Genomic DNA, 20,401 nt, shown 5'->3' on the forward strand with positions numbered 1-20,401 from the left:
TTGCTATGAGAATGTAAATTAGTAGAGCCACTATAGAAAGGTTCTTCAAAAAGTTAAAAATAGAACTACATATGATCTCACATTCCCACTTTTGGGTATATATCTGAAGGAAATGAAATCTTTTTGTCAAACAGAAGCTGTACTCCCATGTTTATTGCAGCATTCTTCATAATAGCCAAGAGATGAAAGCAATCTAAATGTACCTCAATAAATGAATGTATAAAGAAGATGTGAACACACACGCACACACACACACACACACACACACACATGAATATTATTTGGCCATAAAAATAAAAAAAATTCTGCCATTTGTGACAAGGATGAACTTTGAGGGATCATGGTCACATAAAATAAGTCAGATGGAGAAAAATAAATACTATGTGATCTCACTTACACATGGAATCTAAAAAAGCCAAACTCATAGAAAGAAGAGTTGCTTGGCAATTTTGAAGGCCTGGGATCAGAGGAAATGGGGAGATTTTGGTCAAAGGGTGCAAAATTTCCAGTTAGAAGATGAATAAGTTCTATGGATCTAATTTATAACATGGTGACTATAATTAACCATAGTGTGAGTGTTATTAAGAGTAGATCTTATATCTTCTCACTATATGCACACACAGAAAAGGTAACTGTGAAGTGATAGATGTGTTGACACCTTACTGTGGTAATAATTTCACAATATGTGTCTATCAACTCATGTTGTACACATTGTTGTATGTCAATTAAATCTCAGTAAATCTGAGAAGAGGGGAAAGAGAAGAAATGTGAACCAAATCAAAACAAAACAAAAATAACCCCCATACACATTTTGATTTATAATGTCCCATAATGTCCCAGATGTTTTCTACTTGTTCATATAAGTAAATATATTTAGATATATAATTATGAAAAATTGTACTCATTACTGTTTAATAACCTGCTTTGTTGATAAAATAATTTTCATGTATTTATTAATATAACAATTGGTATAACAATATATCTAATGAATTTTATAATATTGAACCATCTTTATAATTCAAAACATAAAGAGAAAAAATTTACTTGGTCATGGTATATTAGTATTTTAATTTGAATCTAGATTGATTTGCTAATATTTTACTTATAACTGAGATTAATTTGTGTATTTCTTTTTAAAATTTTTTTCCTTGAGGGTAGTTGACCCACAATATTACATTAGTTTCAGGTGTATAGCATAGTGATTTGAGAAATATACATAATTTTAGCTATCAACTGTCACCATAAAATGCGATTACAATATCATTGACTATGTTCCCTATTCTGCACCTTTTATTCCGTGACTATTTCCTTCCATAACTGGAAGCCTATATCTTCCACTCTCCTTCATCCATTTTGCCTATCCCTCCACCCCCCTGCCTCTGGCAGTCATCAGTTTGTTCTCTGTATTTATAGATCTGATTCTGCTTTATGTTTATTCATTTTTTTTTGATTCCACATATGAGTGAAGTCATATGGTATTTGTCTCTCTCAGTATGACTTCTTTCATCCAGTATAATACCCTCTAAATCCAGCCATGTTGTCACAAATGACACAATCTCATCATTTTTATAGCTGCATCATATTCCACTGTATTTTTCTTTCTGTAAGATATTTGTCAGGTTTTAGTATCAGGACAATGCTAATGTTAAAAAATGTTAGGATAGTTTTTCCCTACTATTTTTCTACACTATACTATACATGTTTTTCTATATTCTATAACAGTGTTTTTCAAATGATTTGTGGTTAAAAGCCTTTATTTCCCCTAGTTTCTAATCCATCATGCACTTCTGCTTTTTTTTCCCAACTTGTTTTATTTACAATGCCAACTTTTAAAAGATCATTAAACTAAAGTTAACTAGACAATAAACCAGGCAGAAATCACTTTACAAAGAGCGTGAAAGCCCAAAATGCCACCTTCTATGGAGAACCCACAGTTCAGATTTATTTAGAGAAAAAAAAAAAAAAACTTGATCATACTAGAAGAAACTCACCCATAAGTTTGTAATCTGTACTCAAACTATACATGCAAGGAGGACAATATTCTGCTTAACCAACTGATTTGCTGCTGCCATTTGTCTACTGTGTGTCTAATATTAACCATCATAAACAGAGCAGTGCAACTAGTATTTGGAACAATCCTTACAGTGTTAGTGTCAGGCATGACATTTCACGTCTCTTCACACCACTGGTTCTCTTTACACACCTGGACTTCCTCTTCTTCAGTAAAATCAATTTTGATATTGAAGCTCTTGCAGATCTCCTCAGATTTCCCCTTGAACATATTGACAACAGTCTTGCATGTAACATCAAGCAAACCTTTGATGTCTAAGTAGTTCGCAGCCAGAATAAGTTCAAAAAGTATTCCTTGGTCAACTTTCAGGAATTCTTGGTCCCGAACAGGGATATCATCTGTCCACTGTCTTTGTTCTCATCATCCGTGGGAGGAGGGGGATCATGCTTGTGGTGGGTACACCACTGAATGACCTTTTTTAATATTGCTGCCTTAACATTTGGTAGAGGAACTGGGTCATTATCTCCTCCATCATCCATTCCCAAATCTTCCAACATGGTCTTGATAGTCACAGACTGTTTGGCAATTCCAACGTCAACTCTAAATAACTCTCCATTGGAACACTGTAATTTTTTTTTATTTTATTTTTTTAAAGATTTTATTTATTTGTCAGAGACAGAGAGAGCGAGCGAGCACAGGCAGACAGAGAGGCAGGCAGAGGCAGAGGGAGAAGCAGGCTCTCCGCCGAGCAAGGAGCCCGATGTGGGACTCGATCCCAGGACCCTGTGATCATGACCTGAGCCGAAGGCAGCCGCTTAACCAACTGAGCCACCCAGGCGTCCCTGGAACACTGTAATTTAATTGAAGGCATGGTCCTCAGTCTCAGGTGGACTGCAGATTGGAGGCTGACAAGAACAGAGCGGCCTCTGTGATGAGGAGGAAGAAGGCAGAGAACAAGGCCACTACTCATGCACTTCTGCTTTTATTAAAACAAAATAAAAGGGAATTATTAGAAAAGTAAAATTAAAAAATCAAAATGCAAGTTAATTTATTCATTATTAGATTTAACAGACATAAAATTACTCTGTCAAATTACTATCAAAGATTCTGGACACTGACTCTCAATTGCTGTATTTATCATGAACCTGTAGCACAAAGCTCATGACTGCTCTCTGCCCATGGACCGCAGTTAGAATAGCCCCAATTGGATAAGGAAGATGTGGTCCATATACACTATGGAGTATTATGCCTCCTTCAGAAAGGATGAATATCCAACTTCTGTAGCAACATGGACGGGACTGGAAGAGATTATGCTGAGTGAAATAAGTCAAGCAGAGAGAGTCAATTATCATATGGTTTCACTTATTTGTGGAGCATAACAAATATCATGGAGGACAAGGGGTGTTAGAGAGGAGAATGGAGTTGGGGTAAATTGGAAGGGGAGGTGAATCACGAGAGACTATGGACTCTGAAAAACAATCTGAGGGGTTTGAAGTGGCGGGGGGGTGGGAGGTTGGGGTACCAGGTGGTGGGTATTATAGAGGGCACGGATTGCACGGAGCAATGGGTGTGGTGTAAAAATAATGAATACTGTTTTTCTGAAAATAAATAAATTTAAAAATTTTTTAAAAAAAGAATAGCCCTGATTGAAGAAGAGCTCTAACATTTTTGATGATATGCATTTATCAGCCAAAAAAAGAAAAATGGGATTAGACTATAACGGCAATACATGTATTTTTACTTATCTGTAATTTATATATATACCTGAAATTATTAATAATAATCTAGATGCTTAGATTTTAAATGTCCTGTATCCTGATGATCTCATCCTTTCATTAGTTAACACACAAGGTACAATGTACACTTGGAAATAAGATTTGTTGTCCATATGTTGTCCATACCATGTGCAGGCTCCTACTCACCAGTAACATTTTTTTTTTATCATTTAACATTATTTGGGCTGATATTTTCCATATCTGATTAGATCTTTTTTTTGTCTTATAATACATTGGTGAAGTCTTATTATCTTCTTAGGAATGTTCTCCTCCATCTGTGGCTTCTACTCAGGAATATAATCATGCCACTTGTCAGCTTTGTAGGGATTCATTTACTGACATATATAATGTATATAATGTAACCACAACAATTGCAATGCAGTACGTAAGGGCATATGTGACAGTTAAGGGGGCCAGGTGGCACCCACATTTTTCTCCAAGGACCTTTCTCTGCTGAGCCATGTGTGTAATTTGGCAACCTGATCTACAAACTCAGAGAAGGTGCCAGGTCAATCAGGAAAACTAATACTATAAAATGTTTCTTGATTAGGGAAAAAAATGTATAGAAGTGGTAATTTTTTTTTCCTTATCCCATTGGATTTTTCACGCTTAGTTCATATGAAAGACCATAACTTTAAATGGGTTTCTCAAAGGATAGCATGGGTCTCCAAGCACCTGTTTGTTTAAAATTCAGATTCCTGGGTCCTGTCCTGTAACTACTGCATCAAAGTTTCAAAGAGAAGATGAGGATGGGAAAACAGGATTCTATATGTTTACTAAACTCCCCAAATGATTCTTGCACCTAGACATTTGGAAAACCAATCCTTCAGAACATTTTTTTAAATTATAGGATTTATATAAGATCCTTGAAGGCATCTCACATAAAACTTGGTGTCTTTGTTTTAAGATAGTTTAGTACTTAGCATTTTGACATCCTTTTCAATTTTTTTTCCTATGGTTATTAGCCTATTCTAATTTGTGTTTCTTCTTGGGTCAATTTTGGGAAATTTCTTTTTCTACAATATCATACATTTTAGCTAGATTTAAAAACAATTATTTTAATAAAATTTTATTTTGAAAAAAATTAATTAATATGTTTTTCTTTTCAGTACTTGCCTGATCCTGTATGTTCCTATATAGGGACGCAACCTGTCAGAGATACCCTTTTTTTTTTTTTTTTAATGCTTCAGACTTTTTTTCTTAATGCTTAAAGTTTTTTGTTTTTTTTTTAATTTTTTTAAATTTTTTAAATTTATTTATTTTCAGAAAAACAGTATTCATTATTTTTTCACCACACCCATTGCTCCATGCAATCCATGCCCTCTATAATACCCACCACCTGGTACCCCAACCTCCCACCCCCCTGCCAGTTCAAACCCCTCAGATTGTTTTTCAGAGTCCATAGTCTCTCGTGATTCACCTCCCCTTCCAATTTACCCCAACTCCCTTCTCCTCTCTAACACCCTTTAGTTTAAGGGAAATAAGAAGAGGGGAGTTTAAGGAGGGTTTTGTTTCAACATAAAGAAAAACAGTGAAATTTTTTTCAAGATGATAGTTTCGAAAGCTCTTGATTTTTAAGGAACAAGCTTTTTAAGGGAATAATTTTTGAAAACCAAAACCACAAAGATTTAAAAGATTAAGTCATAAAATTAACTTATAAATAATAAATTAGGACTGCAGTTTCTCATGGAATAGATAGGAAAATTGAGACCCTGACAAAGATGGAGGTCATGTTGACCTTCTAAACAACCTGGAGAGATCACAGAGAGAAGATCAGAGATCATATTTAGAAGAACTCACTCTCTACTGGAAGAAAGACCATTATGGCCAATTCAAGAACAGGTAATAGAGCCAAGCCAATGCTGAAAGCCATTCATCATCATTCAACAGGGCACTGTATGTCATCCTGCCTGGGAGCATGGCTGATATGAAGGTCTTCCACTGAAAGCTGTTTGCACCTCACTCTCTGGCCTGTGTATCTCCTAATAGGAGTGTCACCCATTTATATCCTGTTTTACTCAGCCTATTTTAACTCTGCTGCATTTCTTTTTTTAATAGTCTAGAACTTTCTAAGGGTCCTTAAAAAAATGTGGAAACCTGGACATCTGAATGAACTATGGTGGTATATGAGGAATCAGCACCTGAACTTGGGTGATACTGGCTCAAAAGTTTATTTCAAGCCAAGATGGGGGAACAACCCACTCCCATTACATTCGTATGAATATTAGAAGAACATGCTTAGGACAGGCTTCAACTTTCCTAATTTGGAGAATTATAACCACCTCTTCTTTTTTTAAAGATTTTATTTATTTATTTGACAGAGATCACAAGCAGGCACAGAGAGAGGAGGAAGTAGGCTCCCTGGTGAGCAGAGAGCCTGATGCGGGGCTCAATCCCAGGACCCTGGAACCATGACCTGAGCCGAAGGCAGAGGCCTTAACCCACTGAGCCACACAGGCGCCCCACAACCACCTCTTAACTGATGTCACTGAAACCATTCTATTCTCTCATCTTTTTTTTTTGCATGAGTTACACCACCATCTTCCAAAAAATCAAATGTGATGTTACTACTCTAGAAATTTATATCACCCTGCCATAACATACCAGAGAGGTCAAACTTTGTATTATTGACTGCACCATCTTTCAAAATCCATTCTCAGCCCAATTTTTCAGCATCATCATATGTCTTAGTCCATGATTAAACCTGTACTTAAGCATTCCAACCTGAACTTTTTCATATATTTTTTAAAGATTTTATTTATTTATTTGACAGAGAGAGACACAGTGAGAGAGGGAACACAAGCAGGGGGAGTGGGAGAAGGAGAAGCAGGCCTCCCACTGAGCAGGGAGCCAAACACTGAGCAGGGAGCCAAACACTGATCCAGGGTCTCGATCTCTGGACCCTGGGATCATGACCTGAGCCGAAGGAAGACTCAACGACGGAGTCACCCAGGGGCCCCAGCTTTTTCATACTGTTGAACTTTTATTTACTGGTCCTTCCTCTTGGATTGTCATGAACTCTCTTCTCTATAAGCTCCTTCTTCCCATCGCAACTTCAAATGTCATCTCAACCTTCGTCCACTGACATTATGAAAGTTATTTACTCTCTTTTCTGTATTCAGACTCATTTAAAAGCATCTTATCAGATTCCTCTATAATGATATACTTATGTTCCTATCTCTACTGGATGGAGGACACCCTGAGAATGTTAAGTTCCACTTGCTCATCCTTCCATCTCTGGCTCCGAACACAGAGGAGGCTCTCTGTTAATGTCTGTTCAATGTTTTAGTCCACAATGAGTGACACAGCTGGCTAGTAAAGCTAAAATGCCCTTTGCATGCATAACAGTCTACATTCACTTTTTTTGTTCTGGTCCAGCTGTTTTTTGGACTTAGAAGTTCATTTTATTTATTCATTGTACATCATTTCTTTAGATTTGGCCAATCATTCCACTCTGACACAATGGTTTTATTTTATCTCTTTTAAAAATTTCAAGTCTATTATCCAAGGAATATTCTGCCCCTTCCAGCTACATCATCAGCAACATTTATTATCGTGCCATCAATTTCTTCATCCAAGTGATAAATAACAATTCTGGACAGGACCTTTCACATAACATTTATCTTATCCTCCCTAGGATTATAGTTATTTTCTTCTCTTGTTTTGTTAACTGGAATGTGAACTCCTCAAGACACACATTGTGGCTCACTCACATTTTTATAATCCCTTAACTTTATTGAGATTAATAATTCTATGAAATGTCCTAATGTCCCCTGATGGTAGTAGTAGGAAGCTGGTTCTGTAATCAGATGACGTAGAATGAGATCATAGCTCTCCACTTGGGGACAGACTTGTGCAAGTTTCTAAAACCCTCCCACCCATATTGATAATATGTTTTCATATACAGTGTGGATAATATTAGTATCTATATCACAGAATTGTTTTGAAAGACTAAAACAGATAATATATGTAAAATGCTTGATGCTATCCTTAATACATGGTAAATACTTAATATTTATTAGGGACTATTATTATAGGTGTTAGTTGAATAAAATAAAAACAGGAAATATCAATGTCATTAAATATGCTAATATGTTCATCAGTGTTTTCTATTGATGTTACAACAAAGTGCCACAGTCTGGGTGGCTTAATCAACAGAAAGTTCATTCTTTTACAATTCTAGAGGCTAAATGTCCAAAATCAAGGTGTCAGCAGATTGGTTTCATCCTGAGTCCTCTCTCCTTAGCTTATAGATGGCCACCTTCTTGCTGTCTTCACGTGGTCTTCCTTCTGTGTGTCTGTGTGCTGATCTCCTCTTCTTCTAAAGACACCAGTCATATTATGGATTTAGGGCCCACTTCAATGAACTTATTTAACCTTAATTACTTAATTACTTATTGAAAGACCTGTCTTGAAATACAGTCATATCCATAGGTACTGGGAGTTCGGACTTCAACATGTGAATTTTAAAGGGGCATCACAATTAGCACTAGACATCACACACCTTATAAGTCATATCTAAGCAGCTTTGGCAGACTGTATAACCATTAACTACTCACTTACCCTTCTTTCAATAGCACGTATCCCTACCCTTTGCAATTTGATGGGAAGCTACAAGAAGAGGGCTAAGCATTCATGCTCCACCGCCATTGGCTCAGCCATGTGAGTGTGGTAGATGAGTGTGTGGGACATACCCCACTCTCAAGCAGAAGTTTGAAGAGCTACTGATTGTTCTCACCACTTTCTTGCTCCTTTCCATCTGCCACAAGGGTTATTTGTCCCAGATAAGGACTGCTCTTTCAGCCTAAGACTGACAATCAGAGCTGTCAAAATGATGTGTAAATGCAGAAGACAAGTAATTTTTTTTTTGTCCAAATCCTGGAATTTAAGGATTGTTTATTACTTCACAAAATGTACCTAGTGTGATAACCAACAACAGTGACTGAAAAAAAAAAAAAAGCAAATGCATATATATGCTTATTACTTTTTCTTGCAAAAGGCTCAGAAACCCCAGTGTACCAGCTATGAGGCCATTCTGATAAAGCTAAACTGCAAAAAGAGAGCAGAGCATCAACAATTTCATAAAGACCCAGGACCCTTTGGAGAAACTACTATTCCCCTTTATATGGAAGGACACGCTGGCCTCCCTCACACTTCAGTCTTCTCTCTTGGATAAAAAGAAACTGACTCCTGTTGCATTTGCAGCCCTCACTCTCCTTGTCCCAGAAGAGAAATCCTTTTCTGTTCTTAGAGAATTATAGTGGATGTTGAAAATTAAAACTGTCTGCCCTCACTTGGCAAAGACAAGGACTCCTTAAACCAGTGTAACTTCACCCAAACCAGTATCAGTTCTCCCAAAACACATGCTAGGTTCACGATGTAATTCAATAACCATCCTTCAACATCCTGCTATTTCCCAGTTACTAGGCAAAGGGAACTATTGAGCAAGACCCTAAGGAGTCCGCAGGATTGGGGCTGCTGGAGAAGGAGAAGAGGGACATTTAAGGCAGATGACAGACTTTTAACAACAACATAAATTATATTCCAGGAAGATGTGCATTTGAGGATGGTTGTAGCAAAAGGTGCAGGAATGACTGCAAATGGTACTGAAAACATGGCTGAGAGCCATCCCTGATGGCCAGTGCTGGTGGTTGGTCCTAAGCCTGAGCACAACTCAAAGCACAACAGGCAAAATGTTCAATGTTATGGAACACAAATTTACGTATTCATATCTGATTTTTTAAAATATGTCTCTTTAATAAATATGTCATATCACATAGCATTTAAAGACACAAGCTTTTTATGCAGATGGCCAGGCTTCATACCATGGCTCTGCCATGAGTATACCCTCATGAACTTGAGTACACGAATTTACCTGGGTAAGCCTCAGGTTCTCACCTGCATAACAGAATGTGATAACAGTAGTACTCCTTCTAGAATGATGATCATCTTAATATAATGATGACTGTAGACTTTTGGCACGATATCTGAATCAATGTAAAAGCTCCAGAAATAGTACTTGCTGCTGAAATTATTGCTGCAACATTATTCGGAAATGAAAATTTAGTAATTTGCTTCTGTGAGACTCAGCCCTTGGTTTCAGACATCCTAATACTGCTTCATATCTGTCCTAACATGTGTGTAAGACAAAGCCTAAGAGAGAGCCCCACACATGACACATGATAGTCAGAGACAGATGTGGCTTGAGTGGAGAGGGGCTCAGCTCAAACAGGGTTCTGCTCAAACGTTTCCAAAGCAGTCATGGGCCTCATTTTGACTGTGATGCCAGACACTACTCCAGGGCGGGGAACCAGATAGCACCTAGCAATAGCCCTTCAGGAAGCTACCCAGGAAATCATTCCTCTAGATCCCTGTCAAGGCTTCAGGGCAGCTTGAACAAAAATCGGCTTCTGTATTAGAAGGTCACATTTTCTCCCTGAGAATGTTACTTTCCTTTTCTTAACTGAATCACTGGCCTCATTACTTTGGGGCTTATGAACTGAAGTTTCTGCCTTCCTTGAATCAAACCCTGTGGTTAAATCGTGGCTCTTTTGTACTTATGCTGATTGGTAGTTCTGAAGAAAGGAAGGGGCAAAGGAGGAAAAGAAAATGATGAGGATAAAACCACCAGTTGGCTTTTTCCTCCTTAAAAAACTTTCTAGTTCAGTTTTAGATAAAACAGTATTTGATCAATGGGTCTTTAAAACAATATTACTACACGGTGAGAACTTTGAGGGAGCGTTGTCATGGCAACGGGAAGTAGCAACATCCAGAATCATTTTTCCCCTTTCCCACAAAAAGTAAAAAACATATGTGCACCGGCCTTGAATGGACAGCAAATATTGATTTTTGTTTCTAGGCGCTCCTTCATACTTTTTCCCTGAGATTTTAACCAGAAAAGCTGCTTCTGTTATTAATCAAATGATCTGAGTAAGATATACCGAGCTGCTTTATGATACAATATTTCGTCTTGAATACAATAGCTGTTTTTCATTACTGAGGGATTGAATGTTCTCCTTAAATGTCACATTTTTATCTGGTGATACTGATTATTTTACATAATGTGGTTTTTTTTTTAAGATTTTATTTATTTATTTATTTATTTAGAGAGAGAGAGTGCGAGCAGGAGGAGGGACAGAGGGAGAGGGAAGGAGAGAACCTCAAGCAGACTCTGTTCTGGGTGTGGAGCCTGGAATGGGACTTGATCTCATGATCTGAGGTCATGACCTGAGCTGAAATCAAGAGTCACGTGTTCAACCAACTGAGCCACCCAGATGCCTCAGGAATAACGTTTTCATCAAAAGAATTACTCAGTTCAACTCTTTGTCTCTCTCTCAACTGTGTCCCCTATTTCCTTCTTTCTTTCTGTCTTTCTCACATCCATTTATTTATTCAATCATTCAATCTACATTTATTAGCACTTGAAGGAGCTAAAGAGTTAAAGAAAGGGATGGACTTGGAAATAATCATAATTCAGAAAGCCCCTCAGTCATAATGATCCCAATTCTTAGAATACTCAAGGGAAAAAAATTTAAGAAACTTAAACACTGAAAGACATAAACCAGGTGAGTGACTGAAGTCACATGTAATTCTATTAAAGCTTCCTTAATTACTTAGATTGACCACAATAAAACATCCATTGATTTTCCTCCTTCCAGTCTCCAAGTTCATGACTCTCTCCGACCGGGTTCCACTGAATTTCCAGAGACACAGAGTGGCTTGAATGTTGATGTGGAGAATTTAAACAAAAAAAACAAAAAAACAAAACTTGATAACTGCTAGATTTGGTTTTGCTTTGTCAGGCAAAGGAATTCGTAAACTCCCCTGCACAAATTTTAAGGTCCAGGATGACAGCTAGGGCATTTTCTTCCAAAGATTTTATTTATTTATTTGACAGAGAGATCACAAGTAGGCAGAGAGGCAGACAGAGAGAGGGGGAAGCATGTTCCCTGCTGAGCAAAGAGCCCGATGCCGGCTCAATCCCAGGACCCTGGGATCATGACCTGAGCCGAAGGCAGAGGCTTTAACCCACTGAGCCACCCAGGCACCCTAGGGCATTTTGTTTCTCGTCCCCAAAGCCCAGAAGATGTTAGACTTCTGTGCAGGGAGCATCCGGGAGTTGGCCAGGGGCATCCCCCGGCTGTGCGTTTGTTCCCACACTGCTCCTTGCCATGAGGTTTGGAAGAAGATATGGAGTAACTTCAATATGCTCCTTGGGAAGAGAGGAGACATGAGTGCTCTGACCAGAGTATCTCTCTTTTTTTTAAAAAAAAGGCGAAAACACCTGCAGAGCAGGGAGAAAGAGCGTTGCCGTTGGATCGAGTTCCGTTTACACCCACACGGGTATGCGACTCCTCTAGTAACCAGAGTGGCTCTGTGTTTACATTCTGTCAAAGACAACTATCGTCTTAGTGGCTGGGCCTTAGGGAAACAGCTGCCTTAATTTAGCAAAATACCTTAACAGGCCACTTGGGATAGCAGCTGAGATAGTCACTGAGAGCACTGGTTAGTAGAAAAAGGAAGTAAATTAAGAGAAAGCTCAACCACTCTCAATTAGAAGAGGACAGGGTTCCAGGAAGGGGGTGAGGAGAAACGGAAGGAGAGACAGTGGTGGAAGGAGAGGGCCAAGCATCGCGGGGCAGTTTCCAAGAGACGCTTGGTTTTCATCTTCAATCTTAGGCTCTCTATATTCCTTCTATCTGCCTAAAATTGCAGTAAAGAGCTTGAATAATTTTTGGAAATGAGGGGACAATAGCCAAACTATGGAAAGAACCTAGATGTCCATCAACAGATGAATGGATAAAGAAGATGTGGTACACACACACACACACACACACACACACACATACACACAATGGAATACTATGCAGCCATCAAAAGAAATGAAATCTTGCCATTTGTGATGACATGGATGGAATTAGAGGGTATCATGCTTAGCAAAATAAGTCAATCGGAGAAAAATCTCCCTGATATGAGGAAGTGGAGATGCAACGTGGGGGATTTGGGGGGTAGGAAAAGAATAAATGAAAGAAGATCGGATCAGGAGGGAGACAAATCATAAGAGACTCTTAACCTCATAAAACAAACTGAGGGTTGCTGGGGGGAGGGGGGTTGGAAAAGGGGGATGGGGTTATGGACATTGGGGAGGGTATGTGCTATGGTGAGTGCTGTGAAGTGTGTAAACCTGGCGATTCACAGACCTGTACCCCTGGGGATAAAAATACATTATATGTTTATAAAAAAAATTTTTAAATTAATTTTTAAAAAGAAGTTATAATAAATAAATGTTTAAAAAAATGGCCATTTTAGGTTATGTCAGTCTTCTAAGGGCTCAGCAAGGCTGACCAGTCACAGGGCTCAGCCTAGAAGGGACAGAGGAGGGTCTATGGTTTAGAAAAGTAATTCTATATTACAAAGGGGAGAATAGATCCAGGGAGGCCTGTGGCAAAGCTCCTGCAATGCACAAGGCAGAGGTATGGGAAGCAAAGGAGGGTGACTGGGAGGGTGGCAAAGAAGGCCAGAGCCAAATGTCCTACAGATGGAGTAGAACATTTCTCCCAAAGTGTCCTAATCCCAGGAACGTTTTGAATCTATTGCACTCCATGACAGAGGAAGTAAGGTTGTTAACCAGATGACCTTGAGATGGGGGATCCTCCTGGGTTATCTGGGCAGGTCCAGTGTGACCACAAGTACCCTTGGGGATGCAGAAGAACAAGAGTCAGAGAAATGCCATGTAAGAAGGACTCCATCTGCCACTGCTGGTTTTGAAGATGGCAGAAGGGGCCATGAGTCAGCAAAAGCACTGAGAGTTCTCCAAACTGGAAGAGGCAAGGACACAGACTGACCCTTAGAGCTTCTGGAAGGAGCAGAGACTTGAGGACAGAAGGGCAGAAAATAAATTTGTGTTACCACCAAAAGAAAAAGAAAAAAAAGAAAAGAAATGAGGGGAAAAGGTTGGATCCATGTCTCAATCAGTGCCAAAACATGGGTAAGAAGGAGCAACCCCAAGTGAGAGGCAGAGAATAGTTCAGCAGCATCTGCAAGTCGTGGCTGGAGGTGACTACAAGAATGGAATCCTTCCGGGAATTCACAATGCACGGGGAATGGAAGCAAAATGCTGAGCATGGAAGGGAAAAAAAAAAAAAAAAAAAAACCCAGAGACACATACACTGGGATTACCCAACACAGGAACTCACTGCTGGGGAGTGAATGTTGATGGGGGTTTGTAAAAATCCTTTTGGAGTTCCAAAGAATAGAATGACTGAGTTGAGTAAAAAGGATTCACCCTTTATACTGGCAAGTAAGCATGTACCCAATGTATTCCACTAATGATGTCTAAAGCAGATAGCTTTTGCTAGATGAACTTCCCTTCAAATTCCTTAACATTCTTGCTATGGGACAGGTACAGTTTACTTAAGGAGGCTACTGTTGGAAGAGCCTCAGGCCCTTCGAAGATCTTCCCTTTGTGGTTCTCTGTAAGCTCTTTCCTGCCTTTAAGGGATTCAGCACTGAAGCATGTGGAGTATCAGCCCAGACAGATAATATGAGAATTATGCCTTCAGGTAGGACCTAAATAAGTCTAATATGGCCAGAGAGCAGCCCAGGAAGCAAATCCTTAATTAGTACTAGGCTACAGCCAGTAAAAAACAAGCCCAAGGGTCAAAAATTATGAACTGAGCCAAATCAGGAGGAAAAACTTGACCGGAAATCAAGAAGGACTGCACAAAGTGGGACAGATTCCAGAGATGGGACAGAGGTGATTGTCTCCATTAAACCGCCGGGTCCCTAGCTTGCCGGTACTTGCTGTCAGCCATGTGGTTTGTGTTTGTGGTTGAATTGGTTCAACTTAAATGTATAGGTTCAGGACAAAGTGTCTTGAGGAAAGAGCCCAGAGAACCCGATGGTGTGGCTGAATCCTCAGGGGAGTGACAGAAACCAGTATGACTCAGCCTTCTTGCTAATCCACCAAATCCATGACCTAGGCTTTGTGGTACAGTTGAAAGCACATCAACTATAAAAGAAAGAAACATGATTGATTCCCAACTCAACTGACACGTTATTTGTTCTTTATTTCAAGAGACCCATTTTATAGTTCTGAGTCTGTAATACATTAAGATAAGAAATACCTACCTTTCTAGACTGTTTGTGAGGATCAAAGAAAGTGTATGTGTGGAAGGGGATTGTGCAATGCTCAGTAAATACTAGTTTGAATCTTTTCCTGACTCCCTGCTTTCTTCCGTCCCTCTCTCCCTTTCTTCCCGTATTCCTCCTGTTTCCTTCCAGAGTAGGCATCCTAGGAGCATCACTCCCTGAGCAGCAGATCCAGCAAGACTTCCTATCAGTCTTAGCTTCCAGTACTCTACTGGATACTCCAGTAGACCTTGCCACAGTGGCCTTCAAGTGCATCAGTCTGCTGGCTTCCTCCCACACCAGCTCAGTGAGGGTGATGCTCCATGCCCACATGGACGTAAGCAGAGGGTGATTGTAACCCTGAGTCAGGGTCCCTCAGGAAAGATGAGAGTAACCTCAGCAAACTCAAAGCATGTGTTTCATATGCCAGGAGAGAGCACAAGGGAAAACCTACCATCAACTCTTTCCACTGAGACTGGAGAGGCCTTACTGAGAGCACCCCACTGGTCACTGTTCAAGCCTCCCTAAAGGTAACTCATAGTCCTTTGCCCTGTGACAAATCCGTGTTAATAGTCCAAATGATGTGGATTTGGTAGCATCCTCAAAAAATAAGTGAGCATACATAGTTCTCAAACAGACCATATTGATATCCACGTGACCAAAATTGTGCAATATTTCTTTTGTAAGCAGTTGGGAAGGGCAATTTCCGTTTAGGGAAATGTTTTGAAAGCACCTGCAGAAGAGGGTAGTGGAAAGCATTCAACAGGAGATCACTCAGGGAGAGAGTGGAAAGCAACATCTCAGGAGCAGGCAGGGAAAAATGACACTGAAAGGCTAACCAAAGGAATAGGAATGTACCAGAATAGACTAGTATCTTTAAAGAAACAAGGCTAAAAGTTTCAAGAAATTACAAGTCATAGGGGGCTAAGAGTACAATTTAACATACAGGTTGAGTAAGATGAAGAAGCCTTTCTACGGTTTCCTCCTTCTCCCAGGATAAGTTCCCAGACTCCTCACGATGCCCAAGTGCCTATTAGTCTCATCTCACACTATTGCTTCATTTTCCTAGCTCCATCTCTCTGTTCCAGCCTTTTCAGGCTTTAATTCCTCTAATGTACCTTGTACACATGGCCTTTGTATATGCTGTTCCTCTGCCTGGAATACTTTTCCTCTAAAGCGCACTTTCCCTGGTCTTTCCAATTCAGATAATGCACCATTTCCTCCATGAAGCCTTCCCTACCCATCCAGGCCAAGCCAAATTCCTTAATTATATGCTATAATAAAATCATATTTCTTTGTATCTTAAGCTAATCTCAATTTATAATCATACATTCATTTGTGTTATTTGGTAAAATTATTTCACCCACTGGATTATAAACTTTTTGAGTGTGAGACTCAAAGAAGGAATTCTTAGTACAGCCATCAGCATTCCAACCAAACAGCAGTTGTTGCCAATCATAATCAAGTCTGGTGGGGAAAGAGACTTCATATATAATCTCTGCCATTAATGTATGCCTAAGTAACCCCATCCAAATCATCATGATGTTTATCCACAATTTAGTACTAAGATACACCCTGGCACATGTCAAGCCTATTTATAGGTTATACTTATACGTTTATGTGGTGGTTAGGTTGATACAAAATAAGCCATGAAGCAGATTTTCTAGCCACTAGTTCTTAATCGCTAAAGGGCTGTGGACTTAAGAACCCAGTTGAAACTGCGGATATTGCTAAATATTGAATTGTGCCTCCTCCAAAAAGATATATTGGAGTTCTAATCCCCAGGGCCTGTGAATGTGATTGTATTTGGAAATAGGGCCTTTGCAGATGATCAAGTTTAAGCTGAGGCCATTATGCCGGGCCCTAATCTAAGATAACTCATGTCCATATATAAAGGGGAAATCTGGACCCAGAGGCACATACGGAGGGAAACAATGTGAAGACACAGCAACAGCACCATCTATAAGTTCTAGAGACACCAGAATCTGGGAGAGAGGCTTGGAAGAGTTTCTCCCTCACAGGCCTCAGTGAGAACCAATCCTGCCAACACCTTGATTTGGTACTTCTCACCCCCAGAACTATGAGGCAATAAATTTCTGTTGTTTAATTCACCAGGTTTGTGGTACTCAGGAAACTGATGCAGCTCCCTGTCTTACACAACTCTGCATGAAGTTTCACGGGGTTCACAGACCCAGAAAAAGCCCAGGTTAATCATTCCCGCACACACGCTATAACATTCCCGCTCCCAGGCCCACCGGCATAAGGTCAAAGATAGAAGACAGCGTGAAATATGGGCATCCGGGACTGTTTGTTACATGCTTGGCCTTAGCCGGGCACTTGGCATCTGTTTCTCCATCGAATCCTCATAACCCCTTGGTGAAGTAGACGTTAGTGTCTTCATTGCGGACAGGAGGAAATCAAGACCCCCAGAGACTGAACGTTAGGCAGGAATTCACACATCTAGAGAGTGGCTGTGCTGGGAATATGGCCCGAGTTTGTTTTACCCTGAAACCAATGCTTTTTCCATCCTTACCCTGCCTCTGAGTGCGAGTGATATGTGAGAGCCAAAGCACATGATGTGTGGTTTCCGGGGTTATGAGGTTACAGAGACCAGGGTTATACATGTGTCAGTGGCTTCGAGGGAAACAGGAGAAAGCTTTAAAAAAAAAAAAAAGTAAAGTCCAATGCTTTCCTTTCATTCTTTGCCATTACAACTTCTTTTGAACTAAGGATTTTGGTATCGAAGGATTTTTGCTCTTGCTAGGCAAAGATAGAGACAACAAAGAATTAATTAAGTCATACTGATGATAATTACCAATAGGAATTTTGGGATTTTTAGAGATGGGACAGTAGTATCCATGAGACAGCAGATCAAGTCAATCTCTCATTCATCAAAGATCTTATTGATCACCCACTCAATATCTGTCTCCACGCTCTGTGGACAAATTCTGACCACAGCGAGCCTTAAATCTAGATGCAGGCACTAAGTGACATCAGTCAATACAATAAAGTAAAATGTGTTTTAAGCAAAAATGAGTATACTACATAGCAAATAGTGGTGGTAAATACCCACCTCTAGTCAGGTAGAAAAGTAGATCAAAGTTTACCCCAAATTCTGAGTAGTGATTACCCTCACATAAGAGAGAAAGGTGGTTCCAGGCAGAAGAAACACATGCAAATGTCCTGAGGCAACAGAAAATATAATACATTTGAAGACCCAAACACAATTCATCACATCCTGAGTGTGGAATGGAAAGGGCAAAAAAGTAAACCCTGAAGGGCTATTTAGGAGCTAGATCCTGAAGTTTCCTGACAGTGGCTGTGTGACAGAGATGTCTCTGGTTTCCTCCAGAAACCAGGAACTGTGGGAAGCCATGACAGATGGGCAACAGAAGAGAGAATACTGGAGAGAGGGCTACCGGCTGTGGGAATCTAGCAAGTCAGTTAATCGGAGTGGAGTCTCAGTTTCTTCAACACAAGAGATAATAAGACCCATTGTGGACAATAAATGACTGCTTCCATGCAACCCTCAGAATAGTGCCCCACACAGCATCAGCTCTTACAACAGTAGTACAGGCCAGACTGGGTGGAGGCCTGTGTTACAGGCAGACTCACTATTCCAAACCTGATGCTTTTTTTTCACCTGTCTCCAGGGCACTGCTCCTCAGGGGCAAGTGCAGCCATGCTGTGGGGCCCACAGCCCCCCCTCGATCAGACATAAGTTTCCAACAGGTATGTCCTATGGGTCAGAGAGCGAGCCCTTTCCTTCTACCATGCTCACAGACAAGGTCTGGCCCAAGGGCAGGCTGTCCGCAGGCAACATGTCAGGGAGGGGCACCTGGCAGAGGCTAAGGAATGAGGCCTTCAGTGGTGAGCTGCGAGCCAGTGGCCCAGGGAAGCCCATGCCTCCCACGTTGGCTTGGAGCTCACCAAGTCTTATCTTGTCTGGGACTGTGGGATGGTGGAGACTCGCCGCTTGAACGCACCTGAATCTTTATGCAATAATTCTTCTTTATTTTGCAGCTTTTAAAAAAGTTTAAATGGTTTTTTATTTTGTTTCATTGAGGCCTATGGGAGGTAACACTTAAAATTATTATCCTTGCCATATTATCACTTGCCATAGAAAAAGTCTGGAAAATTCAGTTTGGGTACGAGCTTCCCTCTTGTCTTCTTCAGGTGTAATCTTAGAGACTTAGTCAAAATATGTGTGGTTAAGAGTGACAGCTCTTCCAAACGTCACGGAAGTGCAGTGCCGTGGGCCTGAGAGTTAAGGTCACGTGTATGATAGTATCATCTCTAGCACAGGCCTCTGAGGACGGGAATAGAAGCCAGAGATGTATGGGGACCAGAGAAAGCAGATTCTCCTTGTTCTGAAGATTTCTTTTCATAAAAAACAGAATCTCATGTGTGCTGAGAACCCGCTGTGCTCATGGAACTGTTAGAGTCGTTTGCCCATGCATTACCTTTTACTCTGTTAAACCAGTCAAATAATTAGTAGCATTCTCATTTTCATTTTCATTCATAGAATGAATGAAATTCATTTATTCATAGAATTTCATTTTCATTTCATGGAAAATGTGGCCCCGAGCGGTCTATAGATTGGACCAGAATTTCACATGGGTAGTTTGACTTAGAAGTGTACATGTTCCCCATCTATCGTTGTAGTCCAAACTGATTGCTTTAGGCCTGAAGGTCTACATGGTAGTGAGATCCTGACCTCTACGAACCCTAGCTGCATCACTTCCTAGCTCTGTGGCCTTGAACTAGCCCCTTGCTCCTGCTGTGCTTCCAATTCCTTAACTATAAAATAGTTAATAAGAATATCCATCTTATAAGACTGTTATGAGTTAAATGAATTATTCCTTGTAAAATACTTAGGATAGTGTCTAGTGATTAGTAAGTGCTATAAACAAGTTAGCCATTACTATTATTATAACCAGAAAGAGTAGCAAAGTCTCAGCTTCATCAGGGCAAAAGAAGGTACTGTCCAATTTCTCTGGGGTGAAAGTAAATACATCAACATAAATAAATGCATTTTTTTAAAAAGACAACATTCAATACCCAACTACAAAATTTCATTCCAAGAAATCATCTTCCCTTAAAAAAAAAAAGAAAAAGAAAACCTCCAAGGCAGATATATGAGAACTGTTGGTTTTTAAAAAATTGTTTTCCAGTAAAAGCTAATTCTATTATTTATGTCTCTCACACCCCCTCCCATTTCCCAGCAACTTCATTAAGGACAGGGATGAACTGAATAATGCCATCTCTGTCCCATGATTATCTACCATTATTATTGGCATCCTGAAGTAAAGCACACCCAGAGAATGTTAAAGGAGTTTTACAGTTATTAAAATCTTCAACCTCAAAGTTTATTCAGCTTATCCTCAGCTACAACTGGAATAATGGAAAGATGGGGGTTCAGCGACATTCCTTGATGTGGCAAAGCACTAAATCCTAAATTGTAGCTGTGGTTATGGGCCCAGAA

The 20,401-nt window shown here is 39.9% G+C and overlaps 1 pseudogene; it reads right to left on the reverse strand.

Moving 5' to 3' along the window:
• Positions 1-281: 281 nt before the first annotated feature.
• On the reverse strand, positions 282-17,317 carry LOC131830168 (S-phase kinase-associated protein 1-like; annotated as a pseudogene).
• Between the last annotated feature and the right edge of the window lie 3,084 nt (positions 17,318-20,401).

Source organism: Mustela lutreola, chromosome 4 (assembly GCF_030435805.1).
Source record: "Mustela lutreola isolate mMusLut2 chromosome 4, mMusLut2.pri, whole genome shotgun sequence".
NCBI lineage: Eukaryota > Metazoa > Chordata > Mammalia > Carnivora > Mustelidae > Mustela > Mustela lutreola.